We start from the raw sequence: 13,641 nt of genomic DNA on the forward strand, positions 1-13,641 counted from the left end.
GTGGACTGCCTAATATTGGCAAAGAAAATTCTTTGTTTGCAAAATGCTGGTTTAACTTTTTATTTTTTTACTTTGCCCTGGTAAGCATATTATTTATCGCGGTGCATGGTTTCGAAGTGCAAACCCTTGTTATACTTCTTCATAACAGCGATCTTCTGCCGGCAAATAAGGCAATAACTAGTACCTCTGACCGCGGTGACAAAATATAACTCCTCCCACTAATCTTGAAAAACTTTTCTTTCGTCTGTGATTTTTCTCATTTTTGAAGCAAAAGACAAGTGTAACTAGACGGGGTGCGGTTGTTGTATATTTTGTCAGGGGGTAAATTTTCAGGGCTTGGTGTTTTTATTTTTTTTATTTTTGATATCTTGTATTTTGTATTGTAAATTTTATATTATATATTTTATATTTTTTTCCTTAACTTGTTTCTGCAAGCAAAAACAGATATGGGCCGAAAACTTCCCCACTTAACTTCAGGCTTTGATGCGAAAGTGGTTCAAATATGGCGTCGTATAGTATTTGGGAAATAATCGAAACATAAGTTTAATGATGAAAATAACGGCCCAAATAGACGTTAAAAGCGACATGCTTTATTTTCAAACGTTTCGGCAATTTCACTGATGATGGCATTAGAAATGCCGAAACGTTTGAAAATAAAGCATGTCGCTTTTAACGTCTATTTGGGCCGTTATTTTCATCATTAAACTTATGAACAGATCCGTATATAGTGTTCCAATCGAAACATATATTAGATAAATAGAATTTGCGTAGATAATGCGTACAAGCATGTTATTACACTTAGGCCAGCTAACATGTTTAAAAAGCAAATATTTTCATTCTCTCTAAATGATTTAACGTCTATGGTTTGCTATACTTTTTCCAACTTTTACTGGGTAAATTTTTACCATGCCTTGGTCTGAGAAATCACTGTTGAAACAGAGTTTAAATCTGTAGTTTTGAGCAATATGCAAACACGTTTATGTGCCTAATAAGCCACGTTTTATATTGAAAGTTTTGCCAATTTAAATCCAATAAATGCAAGATTTATTTATTTATGACGCCATGTTATGACGTAGCTTTGTAACGTCGTCGTTAAGAATGCGTTAAACTTAAGCTTTTCGTTGTTGCGGCCCTTGTATAATTATATTTGTTTAGGCCTGGTGTTGATATGTTTGAATGGTACAACAATTACAACAGGTGCTAACAGAGATGTGTCCACTGCCTCAAGGATTCGCATTTAAATTTGCAGTGGTAAAATATTTTGTGTTGTAAGAGCAATAGGTTTTTTTACTTAGAGAGGCCTCTTTATGAAAGGCAAGTCGTATGCGCCTAGTTTTACTAGGCAAGCCACTTCGAACAAAAACGTTGCACGCGCAGGACAATGAGGCACAGCAGGGATGCCAGCAGCCTCCTCGTCGCGACGCGAGCTGAATAAAGCAAGTGAATGAAAGCATTCTGTATTGAAGTTTTTCTGCCGCTAGATAGTAGTAGACAGCTGTTATGAACTAAAACGATGACGTAACACTTTTGTTTTTTGTCCCCCAATTGGAGGTGCCTAGGGGCGCAGCCTCATAAACCTCTACATAGCACCTTCATACCACTCTACGCCATGTCTGAAAATTTAAAAGTTCTACGATGTTCAATTTTTCTATAATGCTCTGGACAAAAATCGGTCTGAAACATGCCATAGCAAACCATATGAAACCAAAAACAACTAGACGGGGGTGCGGTTGTTGTATATTTTGTCAGGGGATATATTTTCAGGGCTTGGTGTTTATTTTCAATTTTTACTTTATTTTAATTTTTTTTTTTTAATTTTTTTTTTAATATTTTGTATTGTGTACTTTATATTATATATTTTGTTTTTCATTTTCCTTAACTTGTTTCTGCAAGCAAAAACAGATATGGGCCGAAAACTTCCCCACTTAAAATATGCCTTTGATGCGAAAGTGGTTCAAATATGGCGTAGAATTTGGGGAATGATCGAAACATATATTTGATAAATAGAATTTACTTAGATAATGCATATGGCTATTTTATTAAATTTTGACCAGCTTACGTGTTTGAAAATCAAATATTATCATTCTCCTAAAGACTAAAAATGGTAACGCCTATGGTTTGCTATACTTTTGCAAACTTTCACTAGGTAATTTTTTACCATAGCTTGGACCGAGCAATCACTGTTAAAACAGGCTTTAAATCTGTCGTTTCAAACAATATGAAAAACACTATTACGTGCCTAATACGCAAACTATTAAATCGAAAGTTTTGCTAGATAAGTTTAGGCCTGATGTTGGTATGCTGGTTGGAGCAAGATGCACAATAGGTGCTAACAGAGAGGCGTACACTGCCTTAAGATTTCGCATTTAAATTTGCGGCGGTAAATACACCCTATTGACACTTGATTATTAGGCGAAGCTTAATGCGAAGTAATTGGTCGCCCGAAAAAACGCTGACGCCGCATTTAAAGCAAGCATTATAAATGTGTCGCCGTTATTCTGCCTTGAACATCCCTACTCGAAATGCTTCCCTCCGTTAATTGTACGGTGGGTGAAACTTTATTCACGGCCTTACCTCTTTGTGTATTACCGCGACAATACGATGAAATACGATTTGGAGAATATTGGAAACATCGTATTTGGAGAATATTTGCTATTTGCACCTGTTCTGTATGTTACTCCAATCCAACATATCTACACAAAATTATAAGTTGTGTATAATAATATAATAACTTATGGCTTTGAAGCGAAGGGGGTTCAAATATGGCGTAGATTTTGGCAAATGATCGAAACATACATTTGATCAATAAAAATTTACGTAGATAATGCTTACGGCCATGTTATTACATTTTGGTCAGCTAGCATGTTTAAAAAGTCAATATTTTCATTCTCTTTACATGATTTAACGTCTATGGTTTGCTATACTTTTTCCATCTTTTACTGTGTAAATTTTTACCATGCCTTGGTCTGAGCAATCACTGTTGAAACAGAGTTTAAATCTGTAGTTTTGAGCAATATGCAAACACGTTTATGTGCCTAATAAGCCACGTTTTATATTGAAAGTTTTGCCAATTTAAATCCAATAAACGCAAGATTTATTTATTTATGACGCCATGTTATGACGTAGCTTTGTAACGTCGTCGTTAAGAATGCGTTAAACTTAAGCTTTTTGTTGTTGCGGCCCTTGTATAATTATATTTGCTTAGACCTGGTGTTGATATGTTTGAATGGTGCAACAATTACAACATGTGCTAACAGAGATGTGTACACTGCCTGTAGGATTCTCATTTAAATTTGCGGTGGTAAAATATTTTGTGTTGTAAGAGCAATAGGTTTTTTTACTTAGAGAGGCCTCTTTATGAAAGGCAAGTCGCATGTGCATAGTTTTACTAGGCAAGCCATTTCCAACACAAATGTTGCACGCGCGGGACAATAGGGCGCAGCAGGGATGCCAGCAGCCGCCTCGTCGCGACGCGAGCTGGACAAAGCAAGCGAATATGAACGAATTCTGTATGAAAGTTTTTCTGCTGCTAGATGGCTGTCGTTAGCTACAAAGTGCTAAAACGCACTATTTCAGGTTTTTACCCCCCAAGCAAAGGCCCCTGGGAGTGCAGCCTCATAAACTTTTACAAAGCACCTACATACCACTCTACGCCATGTCTGAAAATTTGAAGGTTCTACGATGTCTACTTTTTCTATAAAGCTTCGGACAAAACTCGGTCTGAAACATACCATAGGAAACCAAAAAAGAATAGCGGCAAAAACAATATATGTCCCGAAAATAAATTTTCGGCCCATATAACTAGACGGGGGTGCGGTTGTTGTATAGTTTGTCAGGGGGGTATATTTTCAGGGCTTAGTGTTTATTTTGTTTTAATTTTTTTTTTAAATTGATTTTATTTATTTATTTTTTTTTTTTCAATTTTTTTTTCATATTCATTTTTTAATTTTAATTTTTTATTTTATACTTTTTATTTTTTAATATTTTGTATTGTGTATTTTATATTATATATTTCATGTTTTGTTTTTCATTTTCCTTAACTTGTTTCTGCAAGCAAAAACAGATATGGGCCGAAAACTTCCCCACTTAGATGCGAAAGGGGTTCAAATATGGCGTAGTATTTGGGGAATGATCGAAACATATATTTGATAAATAGAATTTACGTAGATAATGTGTATGGCCATTTTATTACATTTTGGCCAGCTTACGTGTTTGAAAAGCAAATATTATTATTCTCCTAAAGACTTAAAATAGTTTAACGCCTATGGTTTGCTATACTTTTGCAAACTTTTACTCGGTAAATTTTTACCATGGCTTGGTCCGAGCAATTACTGTTAAAACAGACTTTAAATCTGTAGTTTCAAACAATATTAAACACACTATTATGTGCCTAATACGCAAACTATTAAATCGAAAGTTTTGCTAGTTGTTTAGGCCTGATATTGGTATGTTGGTTGGAGCAACATGCACAACAGGTGCTAACAGAGAGGCGTACACTGCCTTAAGATTTCGCATTTAAATTTGCGGCGGTAAATACACCCTATTGACACTTCATTATTAGGCGAAGCTTATCGCGAAGTAATTGGTCGCCCGAAAAAATGCTGACGCCGCATTTAAAGCAAGCATTATAAATGTGTCGCCGATATTCTGCCTTGAACATCCCTACTCGAAATGCTTCCCTGCGTTAATTGTACGGTGGGTGAAACTTTATTCACGGCCTTACCTATTTTTGTATTACCGCGACAATACGATGAAATACGATTTGAAGAATACTTGAAAAAAACGTATTTGGAGAATATTTGCTATTTGCACCTGTATAGTATGTTACTCCAATCCAACCTATCAACACACAATTTTAAGTTGTGTAGGCCTGGTGTGAATATATTGGATTAGAGTTGCCACCAGATTTCGCATTTAAATTTGCGGCGGTAAAATAAGTTGTTTCTTAACAGCATTAAGTAATTTTACTAAAGAGAAGCCTCGTTTTAAAATGCAAGTCGCACGAGCCCAGTTTAGGACGTGCCACTTCGCACAATGAAAGTCTCACGCGCGGGACAATAAAGCGCAGCAGGCGGTGAGTCCCTTCGTCACTTCACAAGCTGGACAAAGCAAGCGAATATGAACGAATTCTGTATGAAAGTTTTTCTGCTGCTAGATGGCAGTCGTTAGCTACAAAGTGCTAAAACGCAATATTTCAGGTTTTTACCCCCCAAGCAAAGGCCCCTGGGGGTGCAGCCTCATAAACTTTTACAAAACACCTACATACCACTCTACGCCATGTCTGAAAATTTGGAGGTTCTACGATGTCTACTTTTTCTATAAAGCTTCGGACAAAAATCGGTCTGAAACATACCATAGGAAACCATAGGAAACCATAGGAAACCAAAAAAGAACTAGACGGGGGTGCGGTTGTTGTATATTTTGTCAGGGGGTATATTTTCAGGGCTTAGTGTTTATTTTAAATTTTTACTTTATTTTATTTTTTTTATTTTTTTTTATTTTTTTTTAATATTTTGTATTGTGTACTTTATATTATATATTTTGTTTTTATTTTCCTTAACTTGTTTCTGCAAGCAAAAATAGATATGGGCCGAAAACTTCCCCACTTAACTTATGCCTTTGATGCGAAAGGGGTTCAAATATTGCACAGAATTTGGGGAATGATCGAAACATATATTTGATAAATAGAATTTACGTAGATAATGCGTATGGTCATTTTATTAAATTTTGACCAGCTTTCGTGTTTGAAAAGCAAATATTATTATTCTCTTAAAGACTAAAAATGGTTTAACGCCTATGGTTTGCTATACTTTTGCAAACTTTTACTCGGTAATATTTTACCATGGCTTGGGCCGAGCAATCACTGTTAAAACAGGCTTTAAATCTGTAGTTTTAAACAATATGAAAAACACTATTATGTTCTCAATACGCAAACTATTAAATCGAAAGTTTTGCTAGATGTTTAGGCCTGATGTTGGTAGTATGCTGGTTGGAGCAAGATGCACGACAGGTGCTAACAGAGAGGCGTAGACTGCCTTAAGATTTCGCATTTAAAATTGCGGCGGTAAATACACCCTATTGACACTTAATTATTAGGCGAAGATTATCGCGAAGTAATTGGTCGCCCGAAAAAAAAACTAACGCCGCATTGAAAGCAAGCATTATAAATGATTTGCCGATATTCTGCTTTGAACATCTCTACTCGCAATGCTTCCCTCCGTTAATTGTACGGTGGGTGAAACTTTATTCACGGCCTTACCTCTTTGTGTATTACCGCGACAATACGATGAAATACGATTTGGAGAATATTGGAAAAATCGTATTTGGAGAATATTTGCTATTTGCACCTGTATAGTATGTTACTCCAATCCAACATATCAACATACAATTTTAAGTTGTGTAGGCCTGGTGTTGATATGTTGGATTAGAGTTGCCACCAGATTTCGCATTTAAATTTCCGGTGGTAAAATAAGTTGTTTCTTAACAGCATTAAGTAATTTTACTAAAGAGAAGCCTCGTTTTAAAATGCAAGTCGCACGAGCCCAGTTTAGGACGTGCCACTTCGCACAATGAAAGTCTCACGCGCGGGACAATAAAGCCCACTAGGCGGTAAGTCGCTTCGTCACTTCACAAGCTGGACAAAGCAAGCGAATATGAACGAATTCTGTATGAAAGTTTTTCTGCTGCTAGATGGCAGTTGTTAGCTACAAAGTGCTAAAACGCAATATTTCAGGTTTTTACAACCCAAGCAAAGGCCCCTGGGGGTGCAGCCTCATAAACTTTTACAAAGCACCTACATACTACTCTACGCCATGTCTAAAAACTTGAAGGTTCTACGATGTCTACTTTTTCTATAAAGCTTCGGACAAAAATCGGTCTGAAACATACCATAGGAAACCATAGGAAACCATAGGAAACCAAAAAAGAACTAGACGGGGGTGCGGTTGTTGTATATTTTGTCAGGGGATATATTTTCAGGGCTTAGTGTTTATTTTCAATTTTTACTTTATTTTAATTTTTTTTTTTTTAATTTTTTTTTTAATATTTTGTATTGTGTACTTTATATTATATATTTTGTTTTTCATTTTCCTTAACTTGTTTCTGCAAGCAAAAACAGATATGGGCCGAAAACTTCCCCACTTAAAATATGCCTTTGATGCGAAAGTGGTTCAAATATGGCGTAGAATTTGGGGAATGATCGAAACATATATTTGATAAATAGAATTTACTTAGATAATGCATATGGCTATTTTATTAAATTTTGACCAGCTTACGTGTTTGAAAATCAAATATTATCATTCTCTTAAAGACTAAAAATGGTTTAACGCCTATGGTTTGCTATACTTTTGCAAACTTTCACTAGGTAATTTTTTACCATAGCTTGGTCCGAGCAATCACTGTTAAAACAGGCTTTAAATCTGTCGTTTAAAACAATATGAAAAACACTATTACGTGCCTAATACGCAAACTATTAAATCGAAAGTTTTGCTAGATAAGTTTAGGCCTGATGTTGGTATGCTGGTTGGAGCAAGATGCACAACAGGTGCTAACAGAGAGGCGTAGACTGCCTTAAGATTTCGCATTTAAACTTGCGGCGGTAAATACACCCTATTGACACTTAATTATTAGGCGAAGCTTATCGCGAAGTAATTGGTCGCCCCAAAAAATGCTGACGCCGCATTTAAAGCAAGCATTATAAATGTGTCGCCGATATTCTGCCTTGAACATCCCTACTCGAAATGCTTCCCTCCGTTAATTGTACGGTGGGTGAAACTTTATTCACGGCCTTACCTCTTTGTGTATTACCGCGACAATACGATGAAATACGATTTGGAGAATATTGGAAACATCGTATTTGGAGAATATTTGCTATTTGCACCTGTTCTGTATGTTACTCCAATCCAACATATCTACACACAATTATAAGTTGTGTATATAATATAATAACTTATGGCTTTGAAGCGAAGGGGGTTCAAATATGGCGTAGATTTTGGCAAATGATCGAAACATACATTTGATCAATAAAAATTTACGTAGATAATGCTTACGGCCATGTTATTACATTTTGGTCAGCTAGCATGTTTAAAAAGTCAATATTTTCATTCTCTCTAAATGATTTAACGTCTATGGTTTGCTATACTTTTTCCAACTTTTACTGTGTAAATTTTTACCATGCCTTGGTCTGAGCAATCACTGTTGAAACAGAGTTTAAATCTGTAGTTTTGAGCAATATGCAAACACGTTTATGTGCCTAATAAGCCACGTTTTATATTGAAAGTTTTGCCAATTTAAATCCAATAAACGCAAGATTTATTTATTTATGACGCCATGTTATGACGTAGCTTTGTAACGTCGTCGTTAAGAATGCGTTAAACTTAAGCTTTTTGTTGTTGCGGCCCTTGTATAATTATATTTGCTTAGACCTGGTGTTGATATGTTTGAATGGTGCAACAATTACAACATGTGCTAACAGAGATGTGTACACTGCCTGTAGGATTCGCATTTAAATTTGCGGTGGTAAAATATTTTGTGTTGTAAGAGCAATAGGTTTTTTTACTTAGAGAGGCCTCTTTATGAAAGGCAAGTCGCATGTGCATAGTTTTACTAGGCAAGCCACTTCCAACACAAATGTTGCACGCGCGGGACAATAGGGCGCAGCAGGGATGCCAGCAGCCGCCTCGTCGCGACGCGAGCTGGACAAAGCAAGCGAATATGAACGAATTCTGTATGAAAGTTTTTCTGCTGCTAGATGGCTGTCGTTAGCTACAAAGTGCTAAAACGCAATATTTCAGGTTTTTACCCCCCAAGCAAAGGCCCCTGGGAGTGCAGCCTCATAAACTTTTACAAAGCACCTACATACCACTCTACGCCATGTCTGAAAATTTGAAGGTTCTATACGATGTCTACTTTTTCTATAAAGCTTCGGACAAAACTCGGTCTGAAACATACCATAGGAAACCATAGGAAACCAAAAAAGAACTAGACGGGGGTGCGGTTGTTGTATATTTTGTCAGGGGGTATATTTTCAGGGCTTAGTGTTTATTTTCAATTTTTCCTTTATTTTATTTTTTTTATTTTATTTTTTTTATTTTTTTTGTTTTTAATATTTTGTATTGGGTACTTTATATTATATATTTTGTTTTTTAGTTTCCTTAACTTGTTTCTGCAAGCAAAAACAGATATGGGCCGACAACTTCCAACTTAAAATATGCCTTTGATGCGAAAGGGGTTCAAATATGGCGTAGAATTTGGGGAATGATCGAAACATATATTTGATAAATAGAATTTACGTAGATAATGCGTATGGTCATTTTATTAAATTTTGACCAGCTTACGTGTTTGAAAAGCAAATATTATTATTCTCTTAAAGACTAAAAATGGTTTAACGCCTATGGTTATACTTTTGCAAACTTTTACTGGGTAATTTTTTACCATGGCTTGGGTCGAGCAATCACTGTTAAAACAGGCTTTAAATCTGTAGTTTTAAACAATATGAAAAACACTATTATGTTTTCAATACGCAAACTATTAAATCGAAAGTTTTGCTAGATGTTTAGGCCTGATGTTGGTAGTATGCTGTTTGGAGCAATATGCACAACAGGTGCTAACAGAGAGGCGTAGACTGCCTTAAGATTTCGCATTTAAACTTGCGGCGGTACATACACCCTATTGACACTTAATTACTAGGCGAAGATTATCGCGGAGTAATTGGTCGCCCGAAAAAAAACTAACGCCGCATTGAAAGCAAGCATTATAAATGAGTCGCCGATATTCTGCTTTGAACATCTCTACTCGCAATGCTTCCCTCCGTTAATTGTACGGTGGGTGAAACTTTATTCACGACCTTTCCTCTTTGTGTATTACCGCGACAATACGATAAAATACGATTTGGAGAATATTGGAAAAATCGTATTTGGAGAATATTTGCTATTTGCACCTGTATAGTATGTTACTCCAATCCAACATATCAACACACAATTTTAAGTTGTGTAGGCCTGGTGTTGATATGTTGGATTAGAGTTGCCACCAGATTTCGCATTTAAATTTGCGGCGGTAAAATAAGTTGTTTCTTAACAGCATTAAGTAATTTTACTAAAGAGAAGCCTCGTTTTAAAATGCAAGTCGCACGAGCCCAGTTTAAGACGTGACACTTCGCACAATGAAAGTCTCACGCGCGGGACAATAAAGCCCAGCAGGCGGTAAGTCCCTTCGTCACTTCACAAGCTGGACAAAGCAAGCGAATATGAACGAATTCTGTATGAAAGTTTTTCTGCTGCTAGATGGCAGTTGTTAGCTACAAAGTGCTAAAACGCAATATTTCAGGTTTTTACCCCCCAAGCAAAGGCCCCTGGGGGTGCAGCCTCATAAACTTTTACAAAGCACCTACATACCACTCTACGCCATGTCTGAAAATTTGAAGGTTCTACGATGTATACTTTTTCTATAAAGCTTCGGACAAAAACCGGTCTGAAACATACCATAGGAAACCATAGGAAACCAAAAAAGAACTAGACGGGGGTGCGGTTGTTGTATATTTTGTCAGGGGGTATATTTTCAGGGCTTAGTGTTTATTTTTATTTTGTTTTAATTTTTTTTTCAAATTGATTTTATTTATTTATTTTTTTTTTTCAATTTATTTTTTCATATTCATTTTTTAATTTTTAGTTTTTATTTTTTATTTCATACTTTTTATTTTTTAATATTTTGTATTTTGTATTGTGTATTTTATGTTATATATTTCATATTTTGTTTTTCATTTTCCTTAACTTGTTTCTGCAAGCAAAAACAGATATGGGCCGAAAACTTCCCCACTTTGATGCGAAAGGGGTTCAAATATGGCGTAGTATTTGGGGAATGATCGAAACATATATTTGATAAATAGAATTTACGTAGATAATGTCTATGGCCATTTTATTGCATTTTGGCCAGCTTACGTGTTTGAAAAGCAAATGTTATCATTCTCCTAAAGACTTAAAATGGTTTGCAATACTTTTGCAAACTTTTACTCGGTAAATTTTTACCATGGCTTGGTCCGAGCAAGCACTGTTAAAATAGACTTTAAATCTGTAGTTTCAAACAATATGAAACACACTATTATGTGCCTGATACGCAAACTATTAAATCGAAAGTTTTGCTAGTTGTTTAGGCCTGATATTGGTATGCTGGTTGGAGCAAGATGCACAACAGGTGCTAACAGAGAGGCGTAGACTGCCTCAAGATTTCGCATTTAAATTTGCGGCGGTAAATACACCCTATTGACACTTGATTATTAGGCGAAGCTTAATGCGAAGTAATTGGTCGCCCGAAAAAACGCTGACGCCGCATTTAAAGCAAGCATTATAAATGTGTCGCCGTTATTCTGCCTTGAACATCCCTACTCGAAATGCTTCCCTCCGTTAATTGTACGGTGGGTGAAACTTTATTCACAGCCTTGCCTCTTTGTGTATTACCGCGACAATACGATGAAATACGATTTGAAGAATATTTGATAAAATCGTATTTGGAGAATATTTGCTATTTGCACCTGTATAGTATGTTACTCCAATCCAACATATCAACACACAATTTTAAGTTGTGTAGGCCTGGTGTTGATATGTTGGATTGGAGTTGCCACCAGATTTCGCATTTAAATTTGCGGCGGTAAAATAAGTTGTTTCTTAAGACCATTAAGTAATTTTACTAAAGAGAAGCCTCTTTCTGAAATGCAAGTCGCACGTCGAGCCCAGTTTTGGACGTGCCACTTCGCACAATGAAAGTCTCACGCGCGGGACAATTAAGCGCAGCAGGCGGTGAGTCGCTTCGTCACTTCACAAGCTGGACAAAGCAAGCGAATATGAACGAATTCTGTATGAAAGTTTTTCTGCTGCTAGATGGCAGTCGTTAGCTACAAAGAGCTAAAACGCAATATTTCAGGTTTTTGCCCCCCAGTCAAAGCACCTAGGGGTGCAGCCTCATAAACCTCGACATTGCACCTTCATACCACTCTACGCTATGTCTGAAAATTTGAAGGTTCTACGATGTATACTTTTTCTATAAAGCTCCGGACAAATATCGGTCTGAAACATTTTCGGACAAAACCAAGATATGTCCCGAAAATAAATTTTCGGCCCATATAATAACGGCAAAAACAAGATATGTCCCGAAAATAAATTTTCGGCCCATATAATAACGGCAAAAACAAGATATGTCCCGAAAATAAATTTTCGGCCCATATAATAACGGCAAAAACAAGATATGTCCCGAAAATAAATTTTCGGCCCATATAATAACGGCAAAAACAAGATATGTCCCGAAAATAAATTTTCGGCCCATATAATAACGGCAAAAACAAGATATGTCCCGAAAATAAATTTTCGGCCTATATAATAACGGCAAAAACAAGATATGTCCCGAAAATAAATTTTCGGCCCATATAATAACGGCAAAAACAAGATATGTCCCGAAAATAAATTTTCGGCCCATATAACAACGGCAAAAACAAGATATGTCCCTAAAATTAATTTTCGGCCCATATAATTTAGCTTTTTAAGCTATAGAAATTTATTTCAATACTAGGGTAGAACAATCAAAGCCTACAAAACTCGACAATTAATTTATACATTATGAGATGACCAATTACACTAACACCTGACTGACGCACTTTCCAGCGTTATTGTGACAACTGTACAGAGTTGAATAAGCAATGTGACGTAATAGTAGATCTTTTACCGCATAAATGGTAGCGTTTGAAAGTGATATGACAGTGAAGTTTGGTGAGTATAGTTTCAGTTTTTTGAAGCAATTTTAGAGTGAATTTTAACTTTCAAATCTGATAAAAAAAGATATGTGGCACTTAAATATTGTTAAATACTTGGAAATCCAAAATTTCTACACGGGTCGCACAAAATGTTCTCGCGGGCCGCGTGTTTGAGACCCTTGATTTATAGCATTCTTCTCGTTTCTCCTTATGTCATTAGTACTTCCACTCTTAGAAAGATACCGCCCTGTCTCTCGACGAGACCATAACAACCATCTCTGGTTCCTGTCGCCCTTAGCCTACATATCCAGTTTATATAAAAACTTTCTTTAATTGACACTATTTAAAGAAAAAGTTTTCAAAGTTTTTTTTTTACTGAAAAAGTTTTTACTGAAAAATTAACTATTTGCGGTTCTAAAGTAAAGCATTCCAACCCAAAATATTTATTATATTAAGAACTACATTATTACCACTGTCCATGTTTTGTGCGAATCTTGTAGGCTACGCAATTCTAACGTACCAGAACCACACACTTGTGGGTTTAAGCATTTCATTAGTTTATTAAATGAATCGCAAAAATATAATCTAACAGATATATAGGCTATTTCTGGATTTCCTTTCATTTCCATCTAAAAACGCAAAGTTATTTTTAGGAACATCGAGGTGCAAGTATCCAGCAGCGACATGTTCTCATCCTGAACACCAGTACTCTTTTATGTCGGATAAATCTGATTAAATATGAAATTGATGAAGATTCGTTGGGAGACACTACATTTTTTTTGGTTTTATGTCAGATTTTATTTCTTGATAATAGCCAATACATCGAGACCGAACAGTGAGCAATATTATTCTGTATCCAAATGCGCATCGACTCCCTAAATGACAGTTTAGCTTATTTAAATGAG

This window comes from Ascidiella aspersa, chromosome 4 (genome assembly GCF_963924565.1).
Source record: "Ascidiella aspersa chromosome 4, kaAscAspe10.2, whole genome shotgun sequence".
Taxonomy (NCBI): domain Eukaryota; kingdom Metazoa; phylum Chordata; class Ascidiacea; order Phlebobranchia; family Ascidiidae; genus Ascidiella; species Ascidiella aspersa.